Source organism: Rousettus aegyptiacus, unplaced genomic scaffold (genome assembly GCF_014176215.1).
Source record: "Rousettus aegyptiacus isolate mRouAeg1 unplaced genomic scaffold, mRouAeg1.p scaffold_m13_p_14, whole genome shotgun sequence".
Lineage (NCBI taxonomy): Eukaryota > Metazoa > Chordata > Mammalia > Chiroptera > Pteropodidae > Rousettus > Rousettus aegyptiacus.
The window spans coordinates 49758465-49775293 of NW_023416289.1; the positions used below are offsets into that span (position 1 = coordinate 49758465).

The window sequence follows — 16829 nt, forward strand, 5'->3', positions numbered from 1 at the left end:
CATCTGCAAAAATGTTGATAGAATACTATGAATATTGTATACTTAGCCACCAATTGCCAACATTTTGCCCCATTTGCTACATTTTTACTTACATACTTCCCCAATACCACTTAAAAGGCTTCAGAAGTAAAGACGCGCCACTCCTAGATGCTCCGGCATGATGTTAACAATAACCTGACACATTGTTATATTTTACTTCTCCTGAAGAAGGAAAACTCTGAGAGACCAGATGGCCGCGCACCTGTTCTGAAAACGAACCACCTGTTGTAGCACGGGGTGCCTGGCTGGTTCTGGCCTTGGACAGAGACCAGCAGTCCCTGCCCCCGCCCCCAGGGAAAATGGTCCCCAGTGACCTTGTCCCTGGCCGGTTCCCAAGTTCGGTCATCTGTAACCGCTCCGGCTCCCATTCACCAGGATTCTCCACCCACGAATAATCCATCCCCAAGCCCAGGACTGCACCCCCCACCCCCCGCCCTGGTTTCACACTAGAAGCCTCTGTTTTCTAATCAACATGAGAAATGGTGTGTGCGCAGTGAGGTTAGTCACGCACGGACGGACTGGGAAGGCACACGACTAAAACGGAAATGGGCCTTTCCGCCCAGGTCCCCTTGACACACACTACGGACGCAACGGACGGGCGTGTGACGAATGGGGTGGGCACCAGACACTGGGCAGAAGGGACACCCATCAGCGCTCCGGGGGTGGGGGGCTTAGGAGAACCTCATCCCTCCACCCTTCCTTCCCTCCTTCCTGTTCCTCCATGGATTCATCAGCAAACAATTAGCTCAGTCAGCACACACGGGACTGACGGGTGCAGGCCAGAGTCGGAGGTCCGGGGGTGTCTGACAGGTGTTCTGACCCAGGGCACAGGTCATGGGGACAAAGCGGAAGCAGGTGCCAGAGCTGACCTTCGGTCAGGGACAGACCTGGGGCCTCGGAGACCAGGTCACCTGGCTACCAACTTGCCTGAGTCCACTGGGGCTGATGTTCTACCTACATCAATGCTTTGCTTATCGAATGGACAGAACGGTATATATAATAGGATTATTCTTAGCCCCCCGAGTTTTGGGCGTTCTTTCCAAGATCTTTACTTACATGGCCTATTCCGGAGCATCTCGAGTATTTTTTTATTCATCCTACTTTTTCTAAAGGCCCCTCTGCCTTATTCTGAAACATTTATTCAAAAATTGAAACATTTTATATTAATGTAATTAACTACTTTGAGCATTTCTGTCTCTGCATATATTTGTGTTTTGAGGGTAGAGAGATCTCAGCAAATTCTGATGATTTTAAAACAGATTAGTATAAACCAACTATTTTTAAAATATTTATTTAGATAATTCTGTTTGATAGTATGGATGAAATAAACTAGATTAATCTGAAGGTATTTCACTGTTTTTAATATCCGAATCATAAATTAACTGGGATGATTGAGCAGGAATAATTACACTTGATAGGTATCAATCATGCCATCTTTTTGCCTAATTTTTTTAAAAATGTAGATTTGCAAACAGTTCTATTATGAAAGTAATGTGTCAGATCAAAGTTGCTCACTTTACATCATCATATTGATATGATGTGTGTTTATGATTACTGGTAAAAATGAGTTCCTAATGTGATCAAACTTGTCTGTGGACTCTACAGTTTTCCTGGTCTGATGTTTAAAAATCCCCTTCGAGGTCGACCTGGCATCCACGTTTACAGCTCCGAGCTCCCAGCCCTGAGGCTCAGGTTCACTGCTCAGTGCCTCTGGCCCTCCAGGCCCCCAGTGGCCGGGCGCGGGGGGGAGATGCAAGCAGGTCCGGTACCTGCAGGCCCTGGACTTCCTCTGACAATCCCATGAAACGCTTTAGGATGTGCGGGATGACTTTAGGTTAAACCAGCATGTGTACAGACGTAAAATGACTAAAACTCCCTCAAATGCTCACAGCCGGAACATTAAAACAATCAAGATCCCGTGTCAAATGAGCTAACACTATCACTTCCTGGACCAGCTGCTTACAGGGGCTTTGTGGTGGGCCGAGGAAGGTAAAGAAGGGCAGGAGCAGCAAAGACTATCCGTATAACACACAAAGTCCTTTCAGTTAAAAAAAAGGGGGGGGGGGATAAAATTTTGTTATAAAAATCCCTGGAGGTTGTAACAGAAATCATCAGATGGCTTAGCTTACAGAACGAGACGTCCATTCCCTACGTCACCAATTACAGAAATATTTTTCCGTTGCTAAATGAATCCTACTCTGGGACATTAATATCCCTGGACAGGCCTGAAAGTGTAGCATCTGAGACCCGTCGGCAATGCCAAGCTCGCTTTTCTAGGATATCAGGTTTTTAGCTCTGGATTTTACAAGCTATACTTACACGCTTATTATATTGTTCTGGTGACTCTAAAAGCTTTTGTTTGAAGTTCGGTAATATGTTTCGGGTCTGGAAGACGTCATACAGGAAAGATACTGAAGAGGAGATTATTTCCAATTATCTGAATAGCCACCGAATTTGTTGAGACATGAGAATGAAGGATTTTTTTGAATTCCTCCTGAGATCATCAGCTGCGAATAAGCTTGACACTGAGCAGACACTCTGAGATTTCCGTCAGAGTCATGTGATACTCTGTCACTCATTTAGACAGATAGTCATTAGCTCAGTCATGTTATACCAACCATCCTAATGGCCACCTCTGTTACCGTCATTACCATTACTTTAACTTCATGCAGCCTGGAAGCTTTAGAATGGCTTTTGAAATTATTTCTTGAGAACTAACCTAGATTGTGCAGAGAATCTTCAAAGTCTATTGCAAATCTGTTTTTTCACTGCATGGCAGACACACTACATGTGCTCTTTAATGTAGCTCACGAAAAATTCTAGTAACGCCTCCCCCGTTCTAAACATACAACTCTAATAAGCCCTAAGAGTGGCCGATTCCATGTAGAGGATTTAACTGGGTCTTGCATTTACAGCAGGTGGCTGCGGCCGGGGGGAGCGGCCGGCCAAGGCCCAGAGACACAGGAATTCTCAGGGCTCCTGAGACCCAGGCCTAGTGTTGAGCGTAACACACGCTGCAAACGACCCTGTGGTCCCAGCCACGTCGCAGGAAGGGTGAGATCTGGCGAGTGGTCTGTCCCGTGAGGTTAAAAAAGGAAGACAAACTGTCATCACTAATTATGGTAGGGCCTTACGAAATTTCTACCCTGCTAATCTAGAAACTGTGGTAAGGCAGACTTGGCGCGGGTGACAGGGATAAAAATGCCGCCACCTGGAAGCTGTGTGCTGTGGTGCACGGCCAGATGACACAGGGCCGGCTACCTGCGATGTAAACTGACTGAGCTTCAGCTCTGTGCAACTATTTTTAACGCCGTGCGCCATCTGCAGATTGCTGCTGAGGAACAGGGCCTGTGTTGAACCGTAGGATACAGAATCCTGTAAACAAATTAATTTCCCCTGGGACTTCTGAAAGCATCCTAAATGCATTATCATCTTTCTGTATAAAGGAAGCTTAGTAAGAAAATAATTATGGAAGGGACTTCAAATGATCTCCAAATGGCCATGAAACAGGAGGCCGCCAACGGAGATGCAGGAGGAAAAAGCGAACAGTTTTGTTTGCTAAAATCTAGGGTCAACTTATTCGGAAGTTCGCACTGCCCCTTTCCTGTCCTCTATCAGCTTATAGCAGAAATCCTTTGTCACCTTCATCTAAAAATGTCTACTCCTCTCCTACTGTCCACGGTCCTTCCGCTCTGACCCCTCCCTCCCCTCCAACTGGACCACAGGCCAGGGAAGAGGGGTCAGCAAGTGAAGTCACGCATGTAGGCACGTGGCCTCATCGAGCGTTTACCTACCGCCTGGGTTCTGCCTGGTCCCGTCTACTTCCTTGGGGATGAAATCTCTCTTTCTCTCTCTCTCTCACACACACACACACACACACACACACACACGCACGCACGGCTTGACGCCTGGTGGGGCGGCTGGTGAACACAGCAGGAAGGACAGACGGGGCAGTGAGGGAACTGCTGGCCTTGCTGCCGCTCCCCCTCTGTCCTCGCCTCCCTGGACCGTTCCCCACCCCAAACCCCTCAGTCTTCCCTCCTGACTCCAGCACGGCTGCCTGTCTCCTAAACACTGTCTCCCTCCCCTGCTCTCCACCTCCGGGCCGAGTGGGGTTAGGGCTGTGCATGCAGGCACCGCACAAGGTGCACGGCGCCTGGCCCCAAGCCCCACAGTCCCACACCGCGGCCCGGCTGCAGGCCTGCGGCCCAGCTTCTCCCAGCAGGTGGGCGGCCCTCACAGGAGCAGAGCTCCCAGGCCACGGTCAGGCCTCCTTTTCCTAGCTCTTCTTTAAAAAGACACAAGTGCCTGCTGGCCACACCACGTCAGGACCTGGAGACATCGAAGGTTTTGCCAGACCTCTTTGCTCTCGGTCAGCCAAGCACGGAGCAGAGCACCGAGAGGGGCGAGGGCGGCACGGCCTCCCGGGGACGAGCAAGGGTCACCGCGCCATGTCCCCCTTCCCCGACTGTGGCCCCTGCGCCCTCCCCGTCCACCCAGCCCCCCGGGCCACACCCCAGACCATGGCTCGGGGGGCCACACTTCTGCGTGGCCACGCCCCTCTGAGCCTGAAGCTCACGGTGTCCCCACCACCTTGTCGCCTGCTCCCCACCCTTCACGGTCTCCCTGTCGCCCCACGGTCCCCGGGGAAGCCTCACGATCTTCCCACAGCGAGTGTCACCAACCCCACCGACCACCCCGGGGGGACTTCTGGTCCCTGCACCTAGCCAGCCACACGCTGCGCCAACCCTGCCTTCTGGGAGCCTGAGGCCCCGGTCACTCTGTCCCCCACACTGCCGAGGCCCCGCCACCCCCACTCTCAGCTGGACGACGCGACAGCCTCCGCCCCCCACCCTGAAAACACATCTGTACTGGCCACGCGCCCCGAACCCGCCTCCAGGACACGCCCAGGCTCCCAGCCCGTCCACACGTGGTCGGGACTCGGTGCCGGCCACCTCCCGGGCTTCAGCCTCCCCCACCGGCCCCTGCCTCAGCCACACGGGCCCTCCCCCCGCGTCCCTGACCCGCCGCAGTAAGTCCCGCGAGCTTGGTGCCCGGAGTCACGCTGGTCCCGTGGCCTGAGGCATGGCCCTCCGTCCCCACGTCCACCAATAACGTTTTACTGGGGCAAAGCCACGCTCCCCCCCTGCCCGTGGCGGCTGCCGTCAGGCCGTGTTCAAGGGCGTGGCTGAGACAGAGGCGGCGTGGCCTGCGGGGCCCCGCGCTCTCCAGGAAAAGTGATCCCCTCTGCGCCTCAGTCCCCGTCTGAGGCGAGGCGGGGGCTGTGCCAACTGTCACGTGCCCACGTGGCCGCCTTTCCCGCCTCATCCTCCCCTCTCAGGTCACCAGATACGAGATCATCACACAAAGTCAACTGCTCTTCTATATACGAGCAATGACCAACAGGAGTTTGAAATTAGAGAAATAATACTATTTACAAAAACGCCAAAAAAAGGGTAAATAATTAGGTATAAACCTGTCAAGATATGCATATGATCTATATGTGAAAAACTGCAAAACCAATGAAAAGAATGAAAGATCTAAATACATGAGAGAAATATTACACATTCCTAGATTGGAAGACTCGATGTTATTAAGATGTCGTTGCTTACGACATTGATCTACTGATTAACAACATCTCAATCTAAACTTCGGGAAGCTCTGTTGTATATATCAGTAAACTCATTCGAGAGTTTGTAGAGAAAGGCAAAAAGATCTGGACTAACACAACAGCGAAGAACAAAGCCGGTGGACTCACACTCTCCGAGCTCAAGACTGACTCTGTCCCAGGCTATTGCCATCAGGAGAGCAGACGGTACGGGTGGAAGGACAGACCTACGGATCAACGGGCAGAACCGACTCAGAAATAAACCCGCACGACCCAGCCGGCCGACGGTCAGCAAAGGAGCACACGAACACCTTTGCTCTGTCGTCGAGAAGGGCCAAGGACCCACCACAGCCCAGCCTCGGTGAACAAGCCTGGTGCCTAGATCCGAGTTTCTGATGCCGCTCGTCAAGAAAGAACCAGGGATCCTTGGAGAAACGGGCGACCCTGTGACCAGGGCGGAAGACGCCCAAGATGAGCCTGGGACATCGTACAGTGCAGGAAACAAAGGACTTGCCCCATGGAGGGAGCCGTGATGGGCAGCGTCACAACCTGGCAAACGGGAGGGCTGGCTGCACGGGCATTTACCCAAGAGGCTGAGGGGCTGGATGGTGTGGAACAGAGCAAGGCTCTGGCAGGGAGTCAGTCCTCCCCAGGCAGGAGCTGAGAGAAAGAGCACGTGCAGTAACTCCTCCATCCTCCTGCGTGATGTCTAATGTGACAAGGACAGGAACAACGTCCTTCTCTGGACCCAGACAGAATGCGAGCGGGGAATGGACCCTGCCCGTCGTTTTCAGCTCTGACACAACAGGAACAGAGAAAAGAACATCCCGTCTGGGCAGGGCAGACCCAAAGAAGGGTTCGCTGTGTCTGGATGGCGGGGTCACCACGTGGGGATGAGGGTACCCCAGCAGGAGCCACACAGGAGCCTGGTAGATGACTGCTTTGAGAGAGGCTGAGGATTCCAACCCCTTGAACCAGAGGCAGGGCCCTCCCCGCTGCCCGTTCACCAGGGAGACTGTCCTGCGTGAACCCCATGCCCACTCCTGGACCCACTGATGGCCACACGCTCCGACGTTACCCCCTCACCCCTCTGTCTTCTAGTTCTACAGGACACGACTGATGTCTCATTGTCTGCCCTTGCAGGAAAGTGTGCCCATGGTGAAATTAGGTAACGTGTGTGTGTGTGTGTGTGTGTGTGTGTGTGTGGTGCACACGGCCTCATTTCGTTTCCAGACTCTGAGAGTCAGTGACAATAAGTGACTGGAGCAAGGCCACTCTGAGAAGGCAACTCCTATCATCTCGAGCTTAGAGAGACTGGCTTCAGAATGCCAGAGCTAGAAATGTCCGCTTCGCTTTGAGTCCCTGACCAGGAAAAGCCTTTCTCTGTGATCACCAGCTGATCCCAGACCCTGCCCGCTCAGTGGGTGTGGGCAGGCCGGAGAGGCACCTGGAGATGCAATGACCGCTGAAGAGACCACCTCCGAGGCCAGAAAAAGCAGCAACGGTCCCACTACCGACAACCCCATCCCATCCGGGGGGCTGCTGGGCGGGGGGTCCAGGAGGTGTTGAACCATCTTGCTAAAGAGACCGAATGGAACCATCCCCTTCACCCCATCTGAATTCTTGCAAATCCAGCCGACACCCCTGACCAGCCGGCCCTGCCACTGCCCCGGCCACAGGGCCCGGTCCACAGGCAGTGTGTGTCACAGCTGTTTACTCTTCAAGGTCAGCGGGAGAATCCCGCCCCCCTGCCTGCCGAGAACGGGTCCTGTGGCCTCTGTGGCACTCAGGTCTACCATCCCTGCGGCTGGACGGGCCCTGAGGCTGGATGAGAAGCGAAGGAATGCATTTCATTCTGAGACTGTGAGTACAGAAATTCCTGGAGCTGGAATGGTTTTCAGGACTAGGAGAGAGTCTCCCTCTTGTGGCTAACTCCAGTTCTGCAGTCCCCCTTGTGAACATCAAGCCGCCCATAAGTCACCTTAGGGGACCAGCCCAGAGGTCGATGCTGTGAGACACGGAGACACACCCTCTTAACTGATGCGCAGCAGAACAGGGCTCACGGGCGGCCCTCGGGACGGGCGTTCAGACTTGTCCGGGGAACTGTGCGGAGATAGCTGTTTGTTCTTTTACGCAAGGTTAGGGAGGATACCAGGGTGAGCGAGACACGGCCCCGCCCCGACAAGTTCACGGTCTAGAGGGCAGACGAGGAGACAGGAAGTTCGCATGGCAGGCCTGACGTAGCAACACGCGGGAGAGCATTCTAGAAGAGGCCCCTGAGCTGGCCCCCCAAGGAGGTGCAGGGGCTGACGCGGGGAGGGAGAGGGCCGAGCGCGGAGGGCGGAGACAGAGCGGCTGCTCATCGCTCATGAGGTCAGAGTGGGGAGGGCGCGAGCAAAGCAGCAAGGCCGAAGACGGCGCCATGAGCTGGTGCCAGGTAAACGCCCGGGGTGGGGGTGGCCCGTCCAACAGGACCCGTGCTGTGGAGACGAGACATCGCATCACATCCTGCACTGAGAAGGCTGCACCCACCCCCGCCCCCAGCGAGTGCTTGCTGCGTGAGCATTTATCTCCCACACATCGGACAGCCGTTTTAACCCGGGGCGAAGAAAACCCCCGTGCTGTGCTTCACACCTGGCGTGTGCTTGTTTGGTAGGTAAACTGGACACGTAATCTGTTACGCATTCATCGGCCAGCTGTGTTTCATGTCATACTTCCTTTTCTCATTGGAACAATTGTTGCTTTACTCCTTCTTCTTGGTGAGCTCCTTTTGGAAGGATACAAACATTCATGCTTGGCTGTCCAGTCCCTCTCCACACCATGACTTACTTCAGTCGACAAAGAGGACTGCCGAAGGCAAAGCACCCCCACCCCCTGCTCGGCCTCCTCCAGCTCTGAACGCCTCTCTGACAAGTTCCTAGATTTTGTGTGTGTGCGCACTGCAGAATAAAAATTTACAGAGGGGGCTTAGTCTTGGAACCTAGAGAAATAGAGAGAAGGATTTAACCAAAGAACTGGGGCATAAACGTGACAGAGAGAGGGAACTCTGAGACGAACTGCACAGACTCACCTGCCTGCCCAGTTTGCACACCACCGTGATGCTCGCCATGCCACGGCTCCTTCTTGGAAAGAGGCATGTGCGTTCGTCCCTTGCTAATCGCCTCCTATCATGCCAGGGATGACTCCACGCTCCCTCTTTAAGTTACTTATTATCTAGCTAAACACAACCAAGTTTAACTTTGTTGCCACTTCGTTTCTGAGCCCACACACTGTGAGGTGACACGCTCGCCTGGATATTTTCGTCTGGTAAAAAGATAATTCAAAAGTGACAATTTTTTTTTATCACCTTGTGGGGACATTCTACGGTTTTACACCTATTAGCAAATTCATCTCAGTATTCCTTGGACTCGGTCCCTCGATCTTCATTCCCTGAATTGTTCTTTGAACCAGTTTTCCCATCCTACGGGTCCCTCATTAGCGGAGTCGAGGAAAACATTTGGCACATGTGCATTGTGTGCGTGTGTGTGTGGGGGGGGTTGGGCACTGTTATCTGACAGTGCGGGCAGTGGTCATCGTGGTTTACGGGTGCACTGCAGAGCAGAGTCTGCCTGGACGCCATCGGCCACAAACCTCAGGCCCAGGGGCTCCTGCCTCATCACCACGGTCCTGGACACTGACACCTGTCACTGCGAGGAGGCGGCACCAGGCTCCCTGCACAAGTCTGGCAGCAAGATGGCAATGCCGGGGAGGGACAGGGCACGGCTAACACGCCCAAGGGAAGAAGTGGAATTCAGGAAGGCCACGGAACAGTGGAACACCGGGCTGAAACCGACCATGTGCAACCTGAATCGGACAAGTGACGGTTGATGGTTCATGGTGTCTAGCGATTGCTAAATACGGGAATCCCTTGGCTCTGCAGCCCCACATTTATCAATCTACCCCGTGAATAATCGAAACCATGAAAAGAGATTTTTGCAGAAAAATGTTAAACGCAACGTTAGGAACAGTGAAGAATATAGGAAGCCATTGGAACGGCAACAAACATGAGGATGATTAAGTTGGAATGCATCTAATTCATGGATTTTTTTTCCTCTAGCAAATTAAAAAGAACATGTACTGTGAAATATAACATATGATAGAAAAGTGTGCAGCACACGACTGTGCGACTTACTGAATTATCAGAAAATGAGCAGACAGATCACCGGCACCCACACCAAGCCCTGAGGCACCCGTCCTCTTCACGCATTCCCTCCAAACCCAAACACAGGGACCGCGGGAGTCTCCGACGGATTCCAGCCACACGGAAGATTCGGCATTCACCCCGAGCCACAGGACTCTCATGGGGCGGGGGACAGGGACTCCAGGGCGGGCGGCCTCCCGGGTCCTCCGCAAGCTTCGAGAGGAGGGACCCCACCGTCCTCTGCTGCGGGGCTCCTGCCAGGAGAGAGAAGTCCCTGGGGAACAGGTAAAGGGACTAGTTCAGGAAGAGCTAGGTCTTCCTTGGATTCAGGTCACTGGGTCTGACATCAGCACATTAATGTCAATCTGAATCTCCTCATTGGCCAAAAAAAAAAACAGGGAGAGTGAGATCCACTGCACAGCTTGTGGCCAGGATTAAATGAGATAGTACGTGTGAAAGCTGCTCCAACAAAAGGGCTTATTATCACGACCTAGAAAACATCCATGAATCTGGGTCCCGAGACAATGCTACCGCCAGGAGGCATGGACTTTTGTCATTCTTGGTGCAGACCTCACAAGATTCAGATTTAATTGGCCTTGGACGTGTGTGTCCTGAGCATCTGGGGTTTTTGAAAAGCTCCCCAGGTAACCTATCGGGTACGCTAGCTACGCAGGGTAGCTTCATCCTGTTAAGAACAGTTAAAAGGGAAGAAGAGTTCAAAATCATGTTTTTAGATCTCATGTTTATTTCCATGGCTGCAATCGACAGCTTGGGTTTTGCTTCCAGAAAGCTTAAAAAAAGAAACAAAATCAACGAATGTGTGAAAACAGTTCTTGAAATAACTCTTAAGAGATGCTCGAATCGACTTGAGGGAGAATTAGAGATAAAAAGACCAGCATGATTCTTTCGCTGTTCTGGATTTTTTTTTTTTTTTTTTTGGTGCTGAAAACGAAATGATCACCTAACTTAGATATGGCTATTTTTATTCTCTCCTCAGGATTCTATCTCCTGTAGCGATTTCTCCCACAGTTGTAAAACACTTCGGCATCAACGACCGTCTGAACGTGTTTAAATGATGCAGAAGAAAACGGTGTTTGCGGCTGTGACCGAACAAAACGTGCGTTCTGTTCTCAGACGAATCTGGTAATAGCTGTCTCGACTCCGTTCATTTCAAATTTCTGTAATCTTTTAATTGTCTTGTTAAAATGCTGCAATTCTTTTGCTTAAAAAAAAAAAAAAAACCTCCCTATTCTCTCATCCATTTCCACCTCCTACCAAAATTTAACAGGGAATGTGACTAGAGTTGCAATAAACCAATAAGATTATCTTAAAGGAAGAATAGGAATTGATTGAAGATACTGAATTTCCCCATATTCGAATATGGCATGTGCTCCTATATCCATATTGAAATCCTTCCTTTTTTTCCCGAATCTTTCTTATCTTCCAGTAAAAGGCTTAAACATTTTTGCCCTTAAATCTGTTATGACCCTTAAATTCTGTGAAGTTTTGTCCTCTACATATATGCTTTAATCTGTTTATACTTGCTATCGTGTGCTGGGTCCAGGGACTCTGACTGCAGTGCCACGGAACGAGCCAAGGCCGTGGCAATGGCTCTGGGGAATGATTCTCAAGGGGACTCTTTCTCTGCAAAGTTCGACGGCTGGCAAGATGGCTTCTAAACCCAGTGGGGCTGTGCCTGCACCGAGGAGGAGGTGCGGCACAGAACCAGGCGGGAGGGGTAAGTGGACCGGGGTAAGTGCAATTGATTTCCCCTGTAAAGGACAGACTGCTCCCAACCCCAAAGGGCTGAATGCATCTTCATCAGCTACCTTTAACGGAAGGCCTCCACTCCCGGAAGCTTTGGCTTATTTCTTACTGGACATAAAAGGACATGAGGCCACCTCCACACCAGTTACTGGGAAACGCAAGTGAAATTTCCATAAGGGGGTTAGAGACCGGTCCTACTGACATCTAAGAAGTTCGGTGTCCTGTAACCAGGGAAGGAAGGTCCCGCCTGTCACGTGAGACAACCACGGTGTTCGCTCAAACAGATGAGCAAATCTTAATAGGAAAAAGAGCTCCTCAAACTGGTAAGTGAAAAAGCCCAATGGAATACTGGGTAAAGAAGATAAATAGGCATTTCCAACAAGAGAGATTTTTAATAGTAAGGCAGATGAGAGTCTCAACTTCACCAGTTGGCTGCTACAAAATCAAACAATAAAATTAAAAAAAAAAAACTGTAATACAAAATGGGACTGAATGGGAAAATTGCTACAGCATTCCTAGACAACAACTTTATGAAAATTTAAAAGTACCTTTAACCTCTGACCGAATAATCCAATTTTGGGGACCAACAGTACCAGCAGACAAGGGTATAGGAATGAGAATGTCTACAGAAGAGTTGTTTATAGCAGCCAAATAAAACACTGAAATCACCTAACTTCTCACCCAGAGGACGACAGAGTAAATTGCGGTACCAACTAATAAAAAGGGTAGGTCAGATCTACAGATGGGAAGGAGTCAGGAGGTAAGGAAAAAAGATGTAAACAAATTAAGAAAACCCTCAAAAAAGTGCACAAGAACATGTCGCTGATTCTCTTTATAAGGGGAAAATTCTGGAACGAAGGTGCAAATGCCCAGGAAGCACTCGGTGACCTTGAAGGTGGAAACACCCTGCAACCCCAGAATCCCACGCCGAGGGAGATGGACGGACTCACGGAGGCCCGCGCACAGGTGTTCACTGCCACGGTCCCTGGGAGCGGAGCTCAGAAACAGCCTCGGGGCCCGACAACGATCGAATGGAGAAGTCACTTCGCAGCATGATGTACGAACGTACTACAGTTTTATATGAATATTACAATACAGTACAACGAATACATTAAAACCCCATGAGAACACATATTCACTGCAAAAACACGTCAAACAAACAAAAGCAGCAGCAGAATATGCACAGGGTGATAGCTTATGTGAAAGTTAAAATCAGGGAAACAAATTACGTAACGTTGACTTCTACAGAGAAAAACTTAGACGACAAGGAAACGTGCAAGGGTTACTACTGGGGAGGAAGAGGGAGCTGGACCATGAATTAAGGCTCCGCCTCCGTCAGTAATGCTTTGCCTCTTTAAAAATACGGAAAATTGCTGACAAGTGTTGAATCTGGCCATAGATACATGAGAATTCACAATACTATTCGCCGTATCTTTTGAATGTTTGAAATGTTTTCGAAAATATATTTTTTAAAGAGGAAGTTTAGATTCATTTGGTTTGTTGATTATAACCCATGAGATTTGTTCCTTTCACCCAATTTTTTTTTTTTTTTGCGATCTTAACTATTTCCTATATCTTTGTGTGCATTTAATCTCAACAACTCTATCAAGTAGATACATTCATGATGCGCGTTTCTTTTTCTGATGCAATAAAATAACTGACCAACAGTGAGCAAGCATTTGTAACTTAAGCCTAAGTTGGTCTGACACCAAGTCCTGTGTGCTTAACCACTAAGCTACGGGATGAGCAAGCTACGTAAATGAATTTTGGAAGGACACGGACGTTCAGTCTACAGCACTCCCTGTCTTCAACAGCGTCACTAACCACACGTCACGCTAAGACTGAAATGGAACACTAGCCCTAGACCCATTCCTGGGTGTCCCTCACACCCCGGAAGACTCGGCCAACTCCTTTTCTTGAATTCCTATTGCCCATAACTTAGTTCGGGATCCCATGATCTTGCTTGCCTACCTCTGTCAGAGGTGTACTTTAAAAAATGCAGATCTGATCACCGAAAGCTTTTAGAGGCTTGGCTAGTTCTCCAAGGACTGGAGAATTAAGTGAGGCATTATCATCCACGCGTGTATGTATATGCATTAACGCAAAAATGACTCCTATAAAATTGGAAAATTTTCTACTTATTCAGGTATTCATTTTTGCCCAAGCAGCTTTAGGGTTATCGATGTTTATACCAAATAAAAGGAGAGATGAATGAAGTAGAGATGAAACATACAATAGGGAGAATGAACAGGGCCAAGAGGTAGGTCTACGACAGATGAAGTCTTAAATGTGGACGACAAAGCTATTAAGCTTTTAGAGGAAAATACAGAATATGTTGTTCATGGCTTTGGCGTTTGGGGGAAATCGTAAGCAAGATACAAAGCACAGTCCAGAGTAAAACTGAAAAATTTCACTGCTTAACAAAAGGCCCATAAATGAAAAGATAGTGTATAATATCCAGGATATATAAATAATTTTAACCAACTGGAAAATAGAAAATGGCTCAGAAGAAAAAATAGGCAAAGCCTTGAACACATAGCATATAGAAGAAGAAATGAATAGACGATAAATATCAGAAAAGATGCCCAATAATCTTTGTAATTCAGAAAAGGCCAGGCGAAACTACAACGAAATCTCATTTTACATCACATGGGCAAAAGTATTTAAATGTGTAAAATCAAATGTTGAGAAAGACATGGAGAGACAGGAACTCTTACGACCATGCTGGAGGATGTGTGAGGTGGTGTAACACAATAGGAATACAATTTGGCATTCTGTAATAAGGTTCAAGGCGCACATCCTCTCTGACTTGACATCTAGAAGGCCTTGCAAATGTGCATCGAGAGACAAGAATAAAAAGGTTCATAACTTAGTAAAGAAAAAAAAAACCTGAGGAAGATCTAAATATACGCGATAGACTGGATGAATATTTTCTTTAAGACTGCATATGCAAGTGAAAAACAATGAAGAAACATGAATGAACAACGAGCCCCAGACTCCTGGTGTGACTTCCTCTGAAGGAAAAAGGGAGGAGCTGGCAGTCCCCCTTTCTCCATGGGGTCAGACAGACAGGGGGCTTGGGCAGGCAGCACTGGTTCTGACCAGTTGGTACCTGTGTCTGAGTCTATTCTGATAATTAAATAGGTTTCACAGGCATCCTGGTCTGTGGATATCTGTTGTCTAGTTACACTTTTCCTGTTACAAATGTTTTTGACTATTTGTACTAGAAGAATTCAGTGGAATGGGAAGATGCCTCAGGTTTGGTCTTCCACCCTTTCCTATTTTGCACCTAAATAACTGGTGTGAAATGAGTAAATAAAAAAAAAAATGACACAGTATGGTAACGTGGAAAAAGAAAGAAACTGAAAGCTTAAGAAAAAAACAGAAATTTAAGAACTTAGAAGTTAAACACAGAGAAGTTAAGGGAGCAAAAAAAAAAAAAAAAAGTAAATCAGGGCTTTGAAAGGGAAAATTAAAAGTTTAAAACATGAACAACCGATGGAAAAATTAAAATATCCTAACGGATACAACCACCACCTCAGAACTGGCAGTGGTCTAATTATGTCAAAATTAAACTACACGAGGGTGAATAATAAAAATTAAAAGATAAATAATTAAAAGGAAACAAAGCAGATTAAGGAAAAATACGAAAGCTAGACACTCACTCATTATTTAACAAACATTAATTTGGAAGTTCTTGTGTGCCAGGAAAAGTGCTCACTTCTAGAAATCAAATCAGACATTAAAGGACGTAAAAATTATGTCAGTGCTAAATTATTAAAGGATAAGGAATAAAAGGCATAAAATACTTAAGGGACAAAGAGACACAAACTTTAAATGACTGTGAAGAAAGAATTACAAAATCCGGAGAGCTTCAAAGATTAAAACGAGATAAAACAAATGGAGACACTTTAAATGTGTCGGCGCAACACCGATAAACCAGAATCCTTAGTGCCGAGCAGCCCGGACGGCATCACCTCCCGGTGGTGTGGCGCTGAGCCAGCTGCTCATCTGCCTCCCACTTTCCTCATCCACGGAGAAAGGGAATAACCGCGGTTCCCACCTGGGGGTGTGGGGACCAAATCAGGCCACCAACATGAAGCCCCGCAGTGTCTGGCTGAGGTCAGCCCTCAGCAAGAGTTAACTGCCCCTAACATAAGCCAAATTATGACGGATTTTGGAAACCACAGGACGGAGAAAAGAACGTGCAAGCTGGGCGGGGGGGGGGGGGGCAGCAAAGAGCTGACCCCAGCAAGAGGGTCACACCTCTGACCTCTTGCGCTTCTTGCCTGTTGTTTTTTCCAAGTTTGGGCCCCTGGTGGCTGTCCCAGATTCTGAAATCCTGACAGGTGGAAATAAGGCCGTCCCAGAGGGCAGCCTCCCATGCCGTCCCCCACACCCCCACATGGCAGTCAGCCCTACTGACATTCCCAATTCCACAACCCCACCACCTCCCCAGGAATCTCATAAGTTCGCTTTCGGGCCTGTTCCTGCCGGAGTATGGAAAAGAATGTCAACCTCAACAACTATGCTCAGGCAAGCTCGGCCACCGCCTTCCCTGCCGAGATGAACAGACACACCTGGGAGCTTCCTGCCAAGATGGCGGAGCAGGTAAATTCTGTGCTCGCCTCCTCTCACGACCACATCAAAATTACCCTGAACTACAGGACGGACATCACTGGGACTCGCCTGAAGTCTGGCTGAACAGAAGTCCCACAACTGGAGGCACACAGAAGAGCCACCTGGAGACTGGCAGGAGGGTGAAGACGCGGAACAGGCCAGTCCCGCACCTGCGTGTGGTGGTGAGCATCGGGAGGGATGTCTCAGCTGGGGAGACCCCTGGAGGACCGAGGGGTCCCGGCCCCACCCCGGGCTCCCCAGCGCAAGGTTCCAGGGCCAGGAAAACAAGTCCCACAGTGTATGGCTGTGAAAGCCAGCGGAAGTGGTAGCTGAGTGAGACAGAGGGCCACCGGAGTCGCACGTGACCCTCAAAAGTTCCTTTTACCGGCCGCACGCGGACTCACCGCTGACAGACACGCTCGTTCCGAGCTCCAGCACTGGAACAGTAGCTTCAAAGCCGCCAAGGACACATGTCAGGGGTCGGAGTTGTCTGGCTTTGAGGCGCAGGCTGGAGGGGCAGCTTCCCCCCAGGCAGGGCTGACACAGAGGCCACTGTTCCTTGGTGAGCCTCCCCCGCCGCCATATCTGAGTCTCCTGCGGCCACGTAATGGCCGT

At 49.5% G+C, this 16829-nt stretch overlaps 1 protein-coding gene across 1 annotated transcript in view; it reads right to left on the bottom strand.

Annotated features, from left to right (window-relative positions):
• Positions 1 to 16829, bottom strand: part of TMC3 (transmembrane channel like 3) — a 93722-nt gene that overhangs the window by 24781 nt on the left and 52112 nt on the right. The gene's annotated exons all lie outside the window — the stretch shown is intronic.